At 52.1% G+C, this 17,674-nt stretch overlaps 1 long non-coding RNA gene across 1 annotated transcript; it reads left to right on the forward strand.

Moving 5' to 3' along the window:
• The first annotated feature begins 55 nt into the window (after positions 1-55).
• LOC128919138 (uncharacterized) lies at positions 56-11,977 on the forward strand. The gene is made up of 3 exons (XR_008469839.1): positions 56-132; positions 311-451; positions 10,468-11,977. It is a non-coding gene; the product is annotated as an uncharacterized LOC128919138 (long non-coding RNA).
• The last annotated feature ends 5,697 nt before the right edge of the window (positions 11,978-17,674 follow it).

Below are 17,674 nucleotides of genomic sequence, written 5' to 3' on the forward strand. Positions count from 1 at the left end.
CCGCCGCCCACGCTGGGCCGCCTCCCCCAGGCCCCGCCGCCGCCTCAGGAAGGGAGGCCCTGCGGCCCCTGCTTCAGGAAGGGCGCTGGTGTAAAACTGTAGCGGTTCTACAGGTTTTCCTGAGAGAAATTAGTAAGTTTTTTTTGCCTGTGAGGGTGCTGCAGGGGTGTATAGCTTTAAATGAGAAGAGCAGAGCTACCTCTTTTGGTTCTTACAAATTAAACAGCCACTGGCTGAAGAAGCGGAGACTTTCTGTTTGCTTTTTTTTTTTGTTCATTCCCTGTTCTAAGGCTCTGTTACCTTTTACCAGCTGCAAGAAGGCTTGTCTGCATCTGATACCAGAGCTGCCTCAAGGCCATGGGAGAGATGAGGATGATTAGCCTTCATCCCCAGGCGCTGTGGAGGTGACTGGAAGGGTTTCAGCCCTCCTGTGGAGATATTTTTGAGCAGTGTAAGTTTTTTTCCCTCTGAGGGTGGTGAGCCCCTGGCCCAGGTTGCCCAGAGAAGCTGTGGCTGCCCCATCCCTGGAGGGGTTCAAGGCCAAGTTGGACGGGGCTTGGAGCAACCTGGGCTGGTGGGAGGTGTCCCTGCCCAGGGCAGGGGGTGGGACTTGATGATTTTTAACGTCCCTTCCCACCCAAACCATTCTGTGATTTGTGATAACTTTGATAGTTTTTTTTTTTCCCCCCCTCATTTAGTCTTTGATGCTCCCCAGTAAGTGATAGTTAAATCTTCAGATTCTAATTTGCCCAAGTAGCATCATTTTTTGCTTTGACATTAAAGGCAGGGGTCAGTTTGGGTAACTCCTGGCCCTTGGCTCCGAGGGCTGGGGGCCATGGAAAATTAATAATTTCAGAAGTAATGATTCCAGAACTGTCAAGAAAGGGCTCTGACATAGTTGCTTATTCCCTCTGGGTTTGGGCTCCTGGTGGCGTACTATATGCTTTGCCCCATGCATAAGGACGACTCCCAGTTGTGGCAGAGCCTGTGTATGATAACCACCGCGAGGGTGCTTGGAGCAGTCTTGCAATTCGCAGTAGCAGGATGCCATATCCCTCACCTTCAGGACAGACTGGCTCCATACAGGTGTCTCTTCTTCATGTAGTTTGGAGAGAACTTCTCAGTCATGAGAGCTCTTTCCTAAGAGAATAGAGCTATAGCGTGTTGTTGCCCGGTTGTGGCACAAAACCAGAGTTAAATGAACATGTCACAGTAGGTCAGTGTCATACATGGTGTGTTATAGTCAGTAGGCTATTCTGCAGGTTACTCTAATACTTTTGGAAATGATTAAAAGTAGAAATAGGAAATGATTAAAAGTGGAAATAGAAAATGCTGGGGGTGGGGATGCTGTCATCAGGTCAGCTCTCGCATGGAGGTAGCCAGTTACTACAGGTGTTTTTTAGTGCTTCCTGGAAGAGCAGAGCCGTGGTCAGCTCTGAGTGGGGTGTATGGAGAGACTGGAGCTTCAGCGTGGGGGTCATGTTCTATGTGCTCCTGCACTTGTGCAGCAGGTATTACGGTGGCAGAACCTGAGATCTACCCGATCTCTAACATCCCCCGAGTAAAGAATCGTCCTTGTGTTCAAGCAGTAGGAAAACCTCAAGTGAGGAAGGAGTTATGGTGATGACTGGTCACAGCTTTTTCAGCCTTTCTTGATAGTTTATGCTCGCTTAAAGAATGTGAGGTATCTGCTAGTCAAGATACAGAACAACGAGAGAAATTTTTACAAGGCAAGGCAGTGCTTTTCAGAAGTTGAAATAATTTGACAAGTTCTGCTTTTAAAAATCTGGGGGAGTCGTCATTAGGTTATTTTTGCCAGAGTAGTTGAGGTTATCATAAGGTTGCTTTTAGAGGTATTTATGACCTCAACATTTTTATCACAGTGGAAAGAAGATCTAATAAAACTTTTAACAAAATACAGTGGACCTTAATGCTAGTTTTGTGGGTTTTGAATGAGCCGCAATTTCCATTGAAGTTCCATTCTGTAATTATTGTCTGAAGAAGGCGGATGGGACTGAGAGTTTGAGGAGCACACGTGGAACCTGTTACAAGCCTGGATTCAGTACTGAAATCCAGAATAGTCTGCGTTTCTTTTGTGGTTAAGTTATGTGAAATGACTCAATGGTCTCAATCAGCTTACCGGTAGAGAAGTTTGTCACTCTTGAAGCTGTGAAGAATGTCTTGAAAGCACGAACCAAGTGTAAATAATGTAATGATGACTGCTGCAGTAAGCAAGCAGTATTCGTGGCGTACAGTAATAGCTCAAAGATGCGAGAAGTCCATTAGTTGTAAGTAACAGGAGCACGTACCGATCTGGCAGAGCGCTTCTGACACCTCTCCAGCAGAAACAGCGTGTTTGAAGTAGCGAGAGCCCCGCGTGTCCGACCCATGGGGCAGAACCCACCTGGCTGGTGAAGGCAAGGCTGGGAGACGGGCGCTGGCTGCCCGACCTCTGCTCTGCCCCTTCTTTGTAGTGACAGGGACACGTACAGCCAAGCTCCGGTTTCTATTGCGGCAATAAAACCCACAAGTAGTTCTCAACGTGAGTACGAATGGAGCGAATGCAAATGTAGCTGTGTTCCTATTTGTGTAAATTGGTGTATCAGTTACTCGATTTGGAGAGTTAACACAAATAGCTGCGTTAATAATTGGTGCAAAAATATGCATAGCCCTTCCTTTGGGTGACCCAATAATGTCAAGACCTACTTCTCGGAATGTGTGCTGTGATTATAGTTACAGCTCAGAGAGCACAGTTGGTTTCACAAAAGGCCTTTTGTTCCTGCCTGGCTTAATTATGGTGATCTACTCTGTGACCGCTGATCAAAAAAAAAAAGCTTTTAACTTGGAGTTTTCGATCTGTTATTCAAAGTTTAGGGCTTGATGCATGCGTGCGAGTCAAGAGCAGTGTGTTACAAGTAGGGAGTTGTAAAGAACTTGAGCCAGGTGGGACTTTGGCAGTGGGAGCTTCAGTCTGGATCCAGAGGTGGGGACAGCTCGTACCCCCCTGGCTGATCTTCAGCCTCATCCCACCAACCCAGCTTCAGCCTGTGTTACTGTTCTTCTCCGTTCAAGGTCTCCCCTTGAAAAGAGGGTCACCTCTTGTGTTGAAGTTCGGTGTCAGGCCGTGGGCAGCGACGCTGGATCACCCGTGTGGGGTCACTCGGGGGTTTCGGGGTGCTAAGCCAGCCAGGTTGCCAGGAGAAGGGCACGCTGAGCTGCACGCCTGCCTGAGGGTGACCCTGGCGGGGGGACCGCGGTGTACCTCCTGCGTGGGGAGAGCTCCTCCACCAGGTAGTGGGGGGAAGGATGGCAAGCAGTGCTCCGTCCTCCGGCAGGGACGCAGGATTGATGTGTCAGCTGCAGAAACGCTCCTTTAGTGTGGGAGAGACTGGAGCTTTAAACCCAAGGTAACCGGGCTCAGACCCCATGTGTTTCGCTGTAACATTCAGAGCCAACTTGAGCCAGAAAGCGTAAAACGGGGTTCTCAGCTGTTTCATTCTTCAGAACTTAAACCTGAAGCAACTGGTTGAAAACTTCACCATTAAAAAGTTTCACTTCCCAAACAGTGCTGTTCTATAAATACCCTGTGCAGTGGGATATGACATTTACTCCCACACATGAGACACAGCATGCTTTGTGACTTGCATACTCCGGGCCTTAACCCTTGAGCTGCCTTGGAGTAAACACAAGGCAAGGAACCCACCTCTTCTGCGGGACAGACTCGTGTTGCAGCCCGCGAGCTGCTGCGGGATGCCGTAGACTAAAGGGAAGTAGTATTGCACCCAGAATTATGGCACTTAATGTGGAAAAATTCACTTCTTCAACTCTTTGGATATCACATAGCTAAAGATGTTGCTTTAGGAATAACAGTGCTTTATACACGCTCTTATCGACAGATCTCAGAGGACTTTCCTGCCCAAACCAAAAGAATTACTTAAGGTAGTTTGCTTTAATTTCCAGTTCTGCTACTGATTTATGATCCTTGACAAATTTCGTGGCTCCTTGGTTTCAGTCCCATGTAAAACAGTTGATACTACTTTTCTCTCATTATTTACGTGTTCTGTACACATATATACTGGAAACTCAAACAGTAGGCTCTGTCTTTGTAGAGTGCACAGACTGAAGTGCTCAGGTGCTGATGTTTTATAAATATCCTGCATAAATATATAAATATCCTCTCTCTCCTTATGTGTATCTCAATAGGAGTAGGTTTGTAATATCCCTTTCTCATTGAGGAAGAGATGAAGACACCTAGATGGATAGATTTAAAAATTAATGTGCCGTCTTATCTCATCCTCTTGCATAACATAACTTCAAGCAAGCCCTGTATCACAGCCAGACTTGAACTTGAGCAAGGTTAGCAAAGCAGCCTAGCGCTGCAGCCCTGTCTCGGAGCCCTTAGAAGCCCTTACTTGTATAAGGTTGGCACATGGCTTTCCCTGGTGTTAAAAGACACCAGAAGAGGTCCACAGAAATGAATCCCAACGCTGGAAATAAATAGGCTGGTTTTGTTATCTCACCGGGGTGGGAGATACAGAAACAAACAAATTTAGGCCTTTGTAGAATGGGTCTGATCCTGATCTCGGTTACACAACGTTGATGTAATTCCTTTCAACTGAATGGCATATTCATGGCTTGTGTCGGTGAAAAATAACGAGCAGCCTCAGCGGCTCGCAAAAGTTTTTCATCAGCTCTTTTGAATACCAAGCAGTTCCAATTAATCGGAGTTTGGCCCCTGCAGGGAATATGCTTCTGTACAGCTTCCTCTTATCTTTGCCAAAATATGATCAAATTGCTTGTCTTTCTGAGCAAGTTCTGCTTTTTGGCTCTGGTCTATCATCAGGAAACACATGTCAGCATTTTAACAGCTGCGTGTCCTGTTCAGAACGAGCTCTCGCTCTGAGTTGGGTGTGTACGGAGCAGGGCTAGGGGTAGCTATCGTTTGCTCGTTTATGGTTAGGAATATCGAGTAAACATTGATTTTTTGCCTCTCCGCTGTGGAGGTCATCTGAGGATTTCAGCACTTCACCAACCAACTTCCGTGAAGCTGAATCTTCATCAGATTCTCTGCAGAGGCACCAGCGCTAGCGTATAAAAAGGGGAAATGAGCGCTGGAAAGATAAAGCCAAGATTATTAAAAGCAGCCTCTGGTTTTGGGCCTCGGCTGCTCAGTTCAAAGAAATTTGAGCGTTCTTTTTCTTGTAGATTACAGGATTTCTCTTGTAACGATGACTCCTTTTTGGGCAGGGGGCTTAAAGGGTTTCCAGACTCAGCTCTCTAAAAATCACTTTTCTGAGAGTCACAGGTTGCATCAGAAGCAGAGTTGCCACCCACATAAACCTTACAGCATCGCACATCATAAAGGCCATATTAGAAAATAAGCACAAAATCTTCGTCAGGATATTACAATATCCATGTGGGGTTTTTTTTTTTTAAGCCTCGGCTCTGAGAGTTGAGCAGTAAATGAAAAATTCAAATCTTGCTTTCTTAAAAAGAATTCTTTATATATACATTGGAGAGCTCGAGCTCATGGATTCTAAGAAGTTGAGAGGTTGACAGTACTACTCTGAGTGAATACTCCTTGCTTTAACTGGTAACTCCTTAGCCCAAAATGAGCAACAGCTTCCTCTGGGGGAGCTGGCTCTAATTCAATTCATTGTAGCCATTTGTCAGAAATACTTCCCAGCTACAACTTTCATTCGTTAGCACTTAGATCTACATATCCAGTGCTTTTTTGCGGGGAGAAATTGTGCTGGATTTCTGGACTAGCTTCTGGAGGGACTTTGTCTTCCCTGATGTGAGGAGATGAGTACCCGAGGAGCGAGCGGAGACGCCCGTCCCTGGCAGCTAACGCAGATCAGGACTGAAGCAGTTCGGGAGAAGGAGGAGCCAGAGCCAATATTCGCTCTGCAGGTTTTGCTTTGTGTATAAAGAGGACTTTGTTCTTAGATAGCCAGTCTTGTCACATCCCGCTGTAATTTCACTACATGACACAATGCAGGTAAAATGCTAGTAAGTATTATTAGATCCCTGGCGGTTTATGTTATATGCTCCCAAGCTAAGAAGCGGCAGGCAGAATCCAAGAGCCACGTTGACTTGCTGGGTTTCTGAGCAGTGGCGGGCAGGTCATTCCAAAATAATACGTGGCTTGTTGCAAGCATGACGCCTGGCAAAAAGAATTTGGCTTTACTGTTCAGCCAAGCGACCTGGTGGCTTACCTTTCACTGCCGCGTTGCAGCAGCACTTCGCAGTGCTCCTCACGTTTGAAAGCCTTGATTTTATTCCAGTACATCTGCTGGTGTGCTCTTTCCACAGGAGAACGCACGTAGACACAAGGCATTCTGGGTACGAGCGCCTTCATTTACAAGAATTAATCTAGTTAGCAATTTTTGAAGTCCATAGGATTGGCCAAAATTAGACAAAACCTGATTGGCTTAATCGTGTTTCAAAGTTTCCTCCTCCCCAAATTGCAATGCTTTATAAATGACCGACACCAAGCTGGGTGGGAGTGTTGACCTGCTGGAGGGCAGGATGGCTGCACAGAGGGGTCTGGACAGGCCGGATCGATGGGCCAAGGCCAACGGTGTGAGGGTCAACAAGGCCAAGTTCCGGGTCCTGCACTTGGGTCACACCAACCCCATGAACGCCACAGGCTGGGGCAGAGCGGCTGGAGAGCTGCGGGCGGAAAAGGACCTGGGGATGTTGGTCGACAGCGGCTGAATATGAGCCCGCAGTGTGCCCAGGTGGCCAAGAAGCCACCAGCATCCCGGCCTGTTTCAGGAACAGCGTGGCCAGCAGGACTGGGGCAGTGACCATCTCCCTGTACTCAGCACTGGTGAGGCCCCAGCTTGAGTGCTGTGTCCACTTTTGGGCCCCTCACCACAAAAAAAGACATTGAGGGGCTGGAGCGTGTCTGGAAAAGGGCAACGGAGCTGGTGAGGGGTCTGGAGCACGAGTCTTGTGAGGAGCGGCTGAGGGAGCTGGGGGTGTTCAGCCTGGAGAAGAGGAGGCTGAGGGGAGACCTTCTCGCTCTCTACAGCTCCCTGAAAGGAGGGGGTAGCCAGGGGGGGTCGGTCTCTTCTCCCAAGGAACAGGCGATGGGATGAGAGGAAACGGCCTCAAGTTGCGCCAGGGGAGGTTTAGGATGGATATTAGGAGAAATTTCTTCACAGAAAGGTTTATCAAGCATTGGAAGGGGCTGCCCAGGGAAGTGGTGGTGTCGCCATCCCTGGAGGTATCTAAAAGCCGGGCAGACGTGGTGCTGAGGGACATGGGTCCGTGGTGGGTTGGGCAGTGTTGGGTTGGTGGTGGGACTCGATGATCTTAAAGGTCTCTTCCAACCTCGACCATTCTATGATTCTATGATTTTCGTGTCCATTACCCTCTCTCCTCAGTACATAGGGTGGGTAGGAAGGTACACAACGTCGCATCTGTACTCCTGCATCTCAGACAAGGTTTTGTCAGCACACTGGGACTGATCTCTGCTGGGCAGTGAGGCCAAATGAGGCTGAACAAATGATGCCCTTTAGCAAGGGTGGGGGTGTGAAGGGTTGGTGTGTTAGCTGGAGCAGAGCCTCGGCCGAGGGGCAGGGGGAGGCTGAGGTGGGCAGCACGGTTGGGTGAGTGGGAGATCACAGAATCAGAATCATCCAGGTTGGAAGGGACCTTTAAGATCATGGAGTCCAACCGTCAACACAGCACTGCCAAACCCACCACTCACCCATGTCCCTCAGCACCGCGTCTGCCCGGCTTTTAGATACCTCCAGGGATGGCGACTCCACCACTGCCCTGGGCAGCCTCTTCCAATGCTTGAAGAAATTTTTCCTAATATCCATCCAGAACCTCCCCTGGCGCAACTTGAAGCCATTTCCTCTTGTCCTATTGCCTGTTCCCTGGGAGAAGAGACCAACCCCCCCTGGCTACCCCCTCCTTTCAGGGAGCTGTAGAGAGCGAGAAGGTCTCCCCTCAGCCTCCTTTTCTCCAGAAAGACCCGGGCAGGGTCTGGCAGGCAGGGCAGGGGGTGCTGCAATGGGCGGTGTTTTCCGGTGCCGTGACTAGAGGACACCATCCCTCTTCTCTCGTCCTGCACAGCAGCGTGTTTCCCTGGCAGGCTGAGCGCAGCCGTCACCTTCGGGTCCTGCCTTGGTGAAGAACACGGGCTCTCTCCCGGTCCAGGGGCTTGGAAGCATTTCTGTTCCCAGCGCTGCAGATGTAGCCTTTGGAACAAACTCAAACGGACAAATAGCGTGGGCCTGAACGCAAACTTCTGCTTCAGGCATTTCAGCTCTGCAATCGCTCTTGAATGCCATAATTTGGAATCTTGTTACAAAACATCCTGAGGTCCATGTCGGCGAGGCGTTCAGGATTCCCCCTGCCCCTGCGCAGTCCCGAACCATGTCGGGAAGAGCTGCTCCGGGTTCTTGCGAGGCTGAAACATTTGGAGCCATCACACCCACTAACGGTGGGTAGCGTGGACACGCCGCCTGTGAGAGGAACATGTCCAGAGCTGCGGTGGGAGAGCAGAGGAAGCCCTGAGAGCACCGGGATGGGCAGCCCTCGAGGAGGCTCAGCTGTCAGCGCCTGCTGCTGAGGAGCCTCCCTTCTGGAATGTCCCCTTTCATCCCAGCCCCTGTCCTCCACTTGAACCTTCAGAAATCCCGAGCAGTCGATAAGTTCTCTCCTCTTACAGGCATTCAGATGGTCTGAATTAAAAACCAGCAGCTGCTGCCTGCTGTGTTGCACTTCCACCCCGTTTCTGCAAAGCGGCCGTCCCCCTGCCTTGCAAGAAGGTCACCACAGCTCCATGTCTGCTCAGCTCCCAGCTCCCAGACCCACCAGGAGCCGCGGCAGTGATGGGGAGCCGCCATGCTGCCTATCCTCTTAATGGATTTCTTTATCTGCTTTATCACCAACACCTTTGCTGCACCCTCAGCAAGTTTGCCAACGACACCAAGCTGAGTGGTGCAGTGGACGTGCCTGAGGGATGGGATGCCATCCAGAGGGACCTGGACAGGCTGGAGAAAGGGGCCCGTGTGAACCTCATGAAGTTCAACAAGGCCAAGCGCAGGGTCCTGCTCCTGGGTCGGGGCAACCCCCGGTATCGGCACAGGCTGGGGATGGAGGGATGGAGAGCAGCCCCGAGGAGAAGGACTTGGGGGTGTTGGTGGGTGAGAAGCTCAACACGCCCCGGCAACGTGCGCTGGCAGCCCAGAAACCCCCCGCAGCCTGGGCTGCATCCCCAGCAGCGTGGGCAGCAGGGCGAGGGGGGGATTCTGCCCCTCTGCTCCCCTCGGGGGAGACCCCCCTGCAGCGCTGCCTCCAGCTCTGGGGCACCAACAGCAGAAGGACACGGAGCTGTTGGAGCGGGGCCAGAGGAGGCCCCGGAGATGCTGGGAGGGCTGGAGCCCCTCTGCTGTGGGGACAGGCTGAGAGAGCTGGGGGGGTTCAGCCTGGGGAAGAGAAGGCTCCGGGGAGACCTTGGAGCCCCTTCCAGTCCCTAAAGGGGCTCCAGGAAAGCTGGGGAGGGACTTTTTACGAGGGTGTGTAGTGATAGGATGAGGTGGAACAGTTTTAAACTGAAAGAGGGGAGATTGAGATGAGATCTGAGGAAGGAATTCTTTGCTGTGAGGGTGGTGAGCCCCTGGCCCAGGTTGCCCAGAGAAGCTGTGGCTGCCCCATCCCTGGAGGGGTTCAAGGCCAGGTTGGATGGGGCTTGGAGCAACCTGGGCTGGTGGGAGGTGTCCCTGCCCAGGGCAGGGGGATTGGACTAAATGGCCTTTAAACGTCCCTTCCAACCCAAACTGCTCTGTGATTTTGTGATTCTTTACTTGGCTGCTACATCCCACTCCCCCACCCAGGTTCTTGCACCGCTCCAGGCTGTCATCCTGCCCAGGCACCTCTGCCACCCACCCTGGGAACTCCACCAGCTCCTTTCAGCGCTGCTGTAGTGCAAAGTAACAAAATGACCACGTGCAATTCTAATGGGAGTTACTAATTTTCTGAGATTGGAAATATGATAAAATGTTAGAAACATTCACATATTTTCTCCTATTTCGCATACGTGGTGGGAACAGCTACCGAGAGACCGAAAGGCAAAAAAGCAAACAACATCAGCCACAGCCCAGCTAGAGGCGTCTCACCTCCAGTGCTTTATCCAGTTGTGACTCTGGGTGTCCTTCTCCTCTCCTGATGTCCCCAGGCTCCCACCCAGCTCCTCAGCCCAGTGCTACCTCCATCGGCATCTGCGTTCTCCCCCACAACTCTGAGGGTCTCCTACTTTCAAAGTCTTACTCTGTTCTTCCATCTATCCATCCATCCATCCATCCATCCATCCATCCATCCATCCCTCCCTCCCTCCCTCCCTCCCTTTATTTCCCAGTGAAAACCCTGCCCGTAAGACAAGATAACCCTCACAAACCCCAGAGCTTTAACCCCCCTTTGTGATACCTTTCATTTTTAAATCCTCAGGAGAAGGATGATCTTGGTGGAGGGAGCCCAGCTTGGCACAGTCCTCATCCCTACTGCCACCTGTGAGGAGAGATGGAGAGAAACGCCTCCAGGGTTCCTTCCCATGGCTTGTCCCCAGGGGAGAGCCGGCACGACTGCGGGTGAGCAACCGCGGCCCAGAGCTGGGCATCAAACACGGTACGGGCATGGCCAAAGTCATCTCTACAGGCCAGGACAAGAAGATGACATTCCTCCTCCTGAGAGAAAAAGACCTAGAAAGGAGAAAGATTTCTTTCACCAGGCTTGACTGCTAGGTAGGGGGGTCGCTGGCTAAATATTTACAGACGGATCAATCAGGGTTTGTTGTAGGCAGGCAAACCGCAGCTAATATTAGGACCTGGCAAAACATGCAAAAACCGACACCCGGAGTTATCTTTGCTTTCCTGACACGGAAAGTGCCCTGTACAAAATAAACCGGGGGCGCGCAGGCACCGTTTATCTGCGCTGATAAACGCAGGGCTTGTGGTTTTGCTCTCTTTGGCTTCCCTGCCAGTAAATGGGATTTCTTCAACGCGCCCGCAGGAGGAAACAGGCAGCGCCTCTTGCCTCCGCTCTTCGCTCCAGCCTTGGAAATTCTGGTAGTAACAATTGGGCAGAATCCTCGTTAGACAGACCACAGGATGGAGCAAGGGCAGAACACAAAGGTCTTCACGCAATTCCCACAACCTTCTTCCTAAAAGCAGGAGCGCTCCAGCAAAAGCAGCTGGCTCGGTCTTTGCTTACGAAATTAATTACGATAAATCAAAAGTGTCAGGGGCTGGAATTTCTAATCAAATTAAACCAGACTGTTAAAAAAAAAATTACATAAATGGGTTAAAAATTCAATCAGACATTTGGTATTAATCTTACAGAAAAATGCATGCGATGCTTTAAAGTGAGTTATGTATTAATCTATTGCAAAATAACGAAAGCCCTGAATGCACGCTGTAGGACAGAGGTTTTGTCTTCAGGTGCGCTCCATCCACCAGATAAAATGAGAATTCACCCTGGCCAAATGACGAAGGCGGCATCAAGCCCTGTCCCCGTGCTCCCCCTCCAGCTCTACCTGCCCCACACTGGGGATCCTGCAGCCTGCGCCCTGTGTGGGGCATGGTGAGAGCGGCGACACCCCCCAACCCCCTCCTGCTCCTGCCTTCAGACCGGTCGCCCGCATTCTGCCTCGCTGCCCCTGCCCGGGGAGGGAGCGGGCGCAGGCTGAGGTGCGGCTGGCTGTCCCCGGGGGGGACGAGCACCGTCCGGCACCGTGAGTCCCCGAGCAGCAGAGGCAGCTCTGCCCCACTGCAGCCAGGCAGTTCCCCACCTCACACGCTCCCAGCTTCTGCGGGAGCCAGGGATTCTCCCTCTGCTGTCTCCCATATATCCCATATATCGCCCTGGAAACATTCCAGACCAGGTTGGATGGGGCTCTCGGCAATCTTATATGGTTAAAGATGTCCCTGCTCATGGCAGTGGGGTTGGACTAGATCATAGAATCACAGACTGGTTTGGGTTGGAAGGGACCTTAAAGGCCACCCAGTGCCACCCCCTGCCCTGGGCAGGGACACCTCCCACCAGCCCAGGTTGCTCCAAGCCCCGTCCAACCTGGCCTTGAACCCCTCCAGGGATGGGGCAGCCACAGCTTCTCTGGGCAACCTGGGCCAGGGGCTCACCACCCTCAGAGGGAAACATTTCTTCCTCAGATCTCATCTCAATCTCCCCTCTTCCAGTTTAAAACCCTTCCCCCTCGTCCCATGGCTCCCCTCCCTGATCCAGAGTCCCTCCCCAGCTTTCCTGGAGCCCCTTTAGGGACTGGAAGGGGCTCCAAGGTCTCCGCGGAGCCTTCTCTTCCCCAGGCTGAACCCCCCCAGCTCTCTCAGCCTGTCCCCACAGCAGAGGGGCTCCAGCCCTCCCAGCATCTCCGGGGCCTCCTCTGGCCCCGCTCCAACAGCTCCGTGTCCTTCTGCTGTCGGTGCCCCAGAGCTGGAGGCAGCGCTGCAGGGGGGTCTCCCCCGAGGGGAGCAGAGGGGCAGAATCCCCCCCTCGCCCTGCTGCCCACGCTGCTGGGGATGCAGCCCAGGCTGTGGGGGGTTTCTGGGCTGCCAGCGCACGTTGCTGGGGCGTGTTGAGCTTCTCACCCACCAACACCCCCAAGTCCTTCTCCTCGGGGCTGCTCTCCATCCCTCCATCCCCAGCCTGTGCCGATACCGGGGATTGCCCCGACCCAGGCGCAGGACCCTGCGCTTGGCCTTGTTGAACTTCATGAGGTTCACACAGGCCCACAGATGACCTTTAAATGTCCCTTCCAACCCAAACCATTCTATGATTCTATGATATAGGCTGAGCATGTTTCAGCACGATCAATACCTGCGAGGCGGGTGCAATGTCTCAGCCTTTGCAAACCTTTTCATTTCCTCCGCTTGCTCTTTGGAGCGCGGCTCAACGCGCGCCCAACCGTTCTTTCATTGATGTCAATGGTGCAGGTTAGAGTTGGTGGTGAGGTCAAAATGCGCTCGCTGCAGGATTGCACCAGAGAGGTGGTTCCGTGACCTGTCGTGTTTTCCAGAGGAAGCGCGGGGCTGGTCCTGGCTGCGGAGAACAGCCGAAAGGGTTAAAGCCGCAGCATTCCAGCCCCTGCCGAACACCCGGCCTCTGGACTTCAACCAAAGCAGTGGTTGTGGGTTTCCCACAGCGCGCACACACGGATGAAGTCGCACATCGCTGTCTGGCGCTGGGTTTTGCAAAGCTGAGGTGCTGGTGTTGCTGGAACACGCTATTCACTCGAGGAATCCGGGAGCAAGAGCAACAAAAAAAGAAAACGGCTTTGAAAAACACACCAAGAAGCCCCGTGGTGAATCTGCTGGATCTCCAGACAAACAGATTCACACTCTTCAGAGGACGCTGGGGCTCAACCAACCCATTCCCACACTGTTTCTGTTGTCCTAAACCCGTGTCCTTCTGGTTAGACTAACCTCTCCTCTCGGGGGGGTTCTTTTGTTATAAAAACGGTTCCCCGTAGGGCCATCTGTCATCCTGAGGCTGTCTGAAATAAAGTGAGGAATGAGTCAGCTCATCCTGCGACGAACCAGAAGCCTTCGAGTAGTCCCAGACATTTGGTGTTACCACACGGTTTTCTTTCTCTGGGAGTCCTTTATCCAAGATCGATATTTGAAAAGAGGGTGAAGCTCTCCCAGCAAACATCGCTGGTCTGTCGCGCGGGGAAGTGAGGGAGCGCTGCTCGATTAAATTCTCTCAATCTCAGTGAAAGTGCCCAGGATTTATCCGCGCAATCCTCCAGGCAAAGTTTGGGAGCAGCATTTGATTCATTTGTGTTATAAGCTGGATTTATGAAGATTGAAGCAGAGCTTTAGGGAACCTCTCTGGACATCACCATAACTTCAAATTTTCCACCCAGTCCTTTGCCGTGTTTGATGCGACGTATCTGCTGCTGCAAAATCCGGGCAAAGAGGGGAAGGGAAACTCCTGCTGGGCTCTGGCTGATGGAGCCGGTCCTTGTCGGCCAGATGGATACATTTCTGTTGATCAAATCGGAAGGAAGTTTTGGAGGAAAAGGAAACGGAGTCAACAAGAGCTTTCCGGGCAGCGGCATCCACGTGGCCCGAGCTCCCTCCTCGGCTCCGTCCGCGTCCCTGTCCCTGCACTGTTTGGGTCCGGAAAGGCAGGTTGGTCTTGCAGGTGTGCTCAGGACCATGAAAGAGGACAAGGTGTGTTTGGTGATCAACTTCTGTTACTGTCAGATGCTTCGGACAGCTTGAGCCTCCCCCGCGAATATCATCAGGAGGGACCTACCTGGACCTGGCCCCAGGGTTATTGGAACGGGGGTGCTGGTCTCCTGCCGCCACTGCAAAAAACAAACTGGGAAGTGTTCAGAAAGACTTGGAGACGGGGCAAACCCACCTAACAGGCCAAAGCAATGCTATATTGAGTTGGTTTAACTAAAAAAAAGAATAAGGACTGACTCAATCGCAGTTTCCAATGAATATTCAGATGTTAGAGGGTATTTGTTTTAAGAAATAAAAGAATAACAAGTGCCAACAGCCAGGAGGAGAAAGGAGGCAATTTCAGGCTAGCACGAAGAGCAGGAAAGGCTTGTTGGATCCCCTTCAACAGTTCTCCATCAGTGAAGTCCTGAAGTCAAACCAAGTGTCTGTCTAAGCTGCAGGCTTGGCCATCTCCGGCAGCAATTCCTGCGTTAAAATACGTGACTCTTGCCACAACATGGAATTGCAGCGCAAGATAAACCAATGGTTACATCCCATCCCTGCCCCGTGCCGTGTTACGCTGTAAATGATTTGACTCGGAGACAAACTCTTTGTTTTGGCTCGTGTAACACCAGATGCGAAAAGAGCCCTATTCATTGATGGGATCCCAAGATACCCTTGCAACAGACGGCACGGGGAAAAGTTGTTGCTCTGCCAAGTTTAGATGGGAGCCTGGTTCTGTTCTCCGTATACGCGGGCTTAGGCATGTCTTAGCTGATCAAAGAATTATTATAGATAAGAGCAACAACTCTCGTATGAGATAGAAAGCAGCTTCTGCCCTGTGAAGGTAAGAAATAGGTTCTTCTTTAACATAAATGCACAAGTTTAAAAAGTCACTTCTGAAAAAAAAAAAAAAGAAACCGATGTCTGTCTTAGGAAAAACAGGTCTAAGGAGAATATAAAGCATCCTTCATCTCCTCCTGCCCACAGGACGCTCATTCTGATGTACTTTAAGGAGGTAGAATGTACTTTGAAAAAGGTAAAATATATTTCGAAGGTAGAATCTCTCATGAGTCTCCCCCCTGCCATATGCGTGCTCGGACTTCTGGCTAAAGGAGCCTGAGCTGGCAGCCAGGCCAGGGCTGCGTCAGCTGGGGCCCCGCACGTTCTCCCCCGTTCCTCGGGTCGGGCGGAAAGCAGCGTGTCTCTGCCCGCTTCACCAAAGGCTATTGGCTATTTAAAAAAAATCCCAAGATGACTTTTGCCAGTGATGCCATTTTTAGGACTGATCCCTTTGCTCCTGGGCTTTGGGAACAGCGTCTCTGTCACCTGCTCTGTATTTATCCAGTTAAAAGTGCAGACCGAAACCCAAACTGCGGAGTCCCCCGTGCCCGTGCGAACGAGCGACAGCCAGCGGGGTGCATTCTCTTGCCCGACGCAAATGCAGCGTCGCTCACCTGGATTCGTTCGGTCCACGAGCTGCTCTGGGAGACGGACACTGGAATCGTCCGTCCCCACATGCACGAGGACTTGTTCCAAGGTTGCCTCGAGTGTTTCTCAGAGAACTGTAGAGGATTTGCCTTGCAGGGAAAGCGCAAGGGAGCTTTGGGCAGGATGGTGCTGGAAAGTCAGCCGAGCTCCTGAGCTGTGCTGTCTCCAGCTCTCAGCCACAGGTCTGCTGGAGCAGGCAGGGTTAAGTCAACCCTTGCAGGGGTCAATTCGTGGCCTGGATATTGAGTTTCTGGACACTGCGATGGCTCCGGGCTGGGGCAGAGAGCGGGTGAACGACGGCAGATGGCTGGCCAGGCCATCTGTCCTTGTGCTGACACTTCACGTCTCGCGCAGGTTCTGCCCAGAGAGGCTGTGGAGTCTCCTTCTCTGAAGATGTTCAAAATCCGCCTGGATGTATTCCTGTCCAACCTCCTCCGGGTGACCCTGCTCTGGCAGGGGGTTGGACAGGATGATCTGGAACCAGCACTGGCCCAGGTTGCCCAGAGAAGCTGTGGCTGCCCCATCCCTGGAGGGGTTCAAGGCCAGGTTGGACGGGGCTTGGAGCAACCTGGGCTGGTGGGAGGTGTCCCTGCCCAGGGCAGGGGGTGGCACTGGGTGGCCTTTAAGGTCCCTTCCCACCCAACACATTCTATGGTTCTGTGATTCTATGATCTCTGAAGGTCCCTTCCAACCCCTGCCATTCTGTGATTCTGTGAGGACAAACCCATGCAACAACCCCGGGGAACCGCGGGCAGAGGCGGATGGGAGGTTGCGCCCCAGTTCATGTTCTTGACCGCTAAAAATAAAATGTTCTATTAATGAGGCGGATCGAAGATCCATCTGGCAAAGCACCTCGTCACCAACGGGTGTCGGAGCAAGGGCTCTCTGGAAGTGCCTTCTGGAGTTGAGGGATGGGTTTGCTACAGCCGCTCTACATGGAACCTCTCCTCCAGCTGTGCCACAGGGAGAGCCCAGGGCAGCCAACAGGGTGGATGGGAAGGAGCCCCAGGACGGGCCCTTTCCCAGCAAACCTTCCTGGTTTCCAGCAATTTGCAGCTTTGGGACTTTCTGAACTGGATGTTGTCTCTGGACTGGAGCTTATCGCCCTTCCGTGGGAGTTCCCACTTTTGGGGACGAGCGCCCAGGAGGGACCGCAAGGTCTCTGTGACCCCGGCGGAGCGTTCTCCAACGTCAGTGCACACACCAGCCGCTCTCGGGCCTTCCCTCTCTGCAGGAATTAGCAATGCTGCAGAGAGCAATTATTAAATGACTATTAGATATATACACAAATACTAAGAATATACTGTTTAATATTATTAAATATCAATAATATGAAATAGACGGTTGTTAACTATAATTATCGAACAGCACTTGCGTGTTTTCACTGAGGCAGCGGGGTCACCCAGCTCCGCCGGCAGCGCCGGGAGGGACGGCCAGGCTGGTCACGGTCACGCCGCCTGCCCCTTCCTGGCGTCGGTGTGCGCCTGAAAAACAAGCAAACCCAACCAGCGCTCAGGTCTCCTCCAAAAACAATTACATCATGTTGAAGCCATCAAGCATGTGATTTCCCAGCCCTGAAACTGAAAGGAGCCTCTCACCAGGAGAGGGAGCGGAGCCGCGCGAGGGCCAGCTGGGATTCAGGAGGAAGGGCTTTATCCGCTCCCCGAGATGTTCGGAGATGGGACCTCCGACGCGCCATGCAGGAGGACAGGCTGCAGCCCTCAGAGGGGGAAGACACCTCAAACTTGCCATTCGTCTTTCGATTTTGAGCCTGTTTCCTGGGAAATCGGCTTATTTCTCTCGGAGCTGTGAAAGTATCCATGTGTGTTTCCAAAGAGGGAGGTTGGGTGGGAGCAGAGCGGGTGCTCCTGCCTGGTTTTAGCGTGTTAAGGCCGGGGCGGGTGGCAAGGACGTCTCGGCTTGCTGAACCCCGTACACCATATCGCACCTACCGCCCGCCTCCTGTGGCCGTACGGGAC

This window comes from Rissa tridactyla, chromosome 19 (genome assembly GCF_028500815.1).
Source record: "Rissa tridactyla isolate bRisTri1 chromosome 19, bRisTri1.patW.cur.20221130, whole genome shotgun sequence".
Taxonomy (NCBI): Eukaryota; Metazoa; Chordata; class Aves; order Charadriiformes; family Laridae; genus Rissa; species Rissa tridactyla.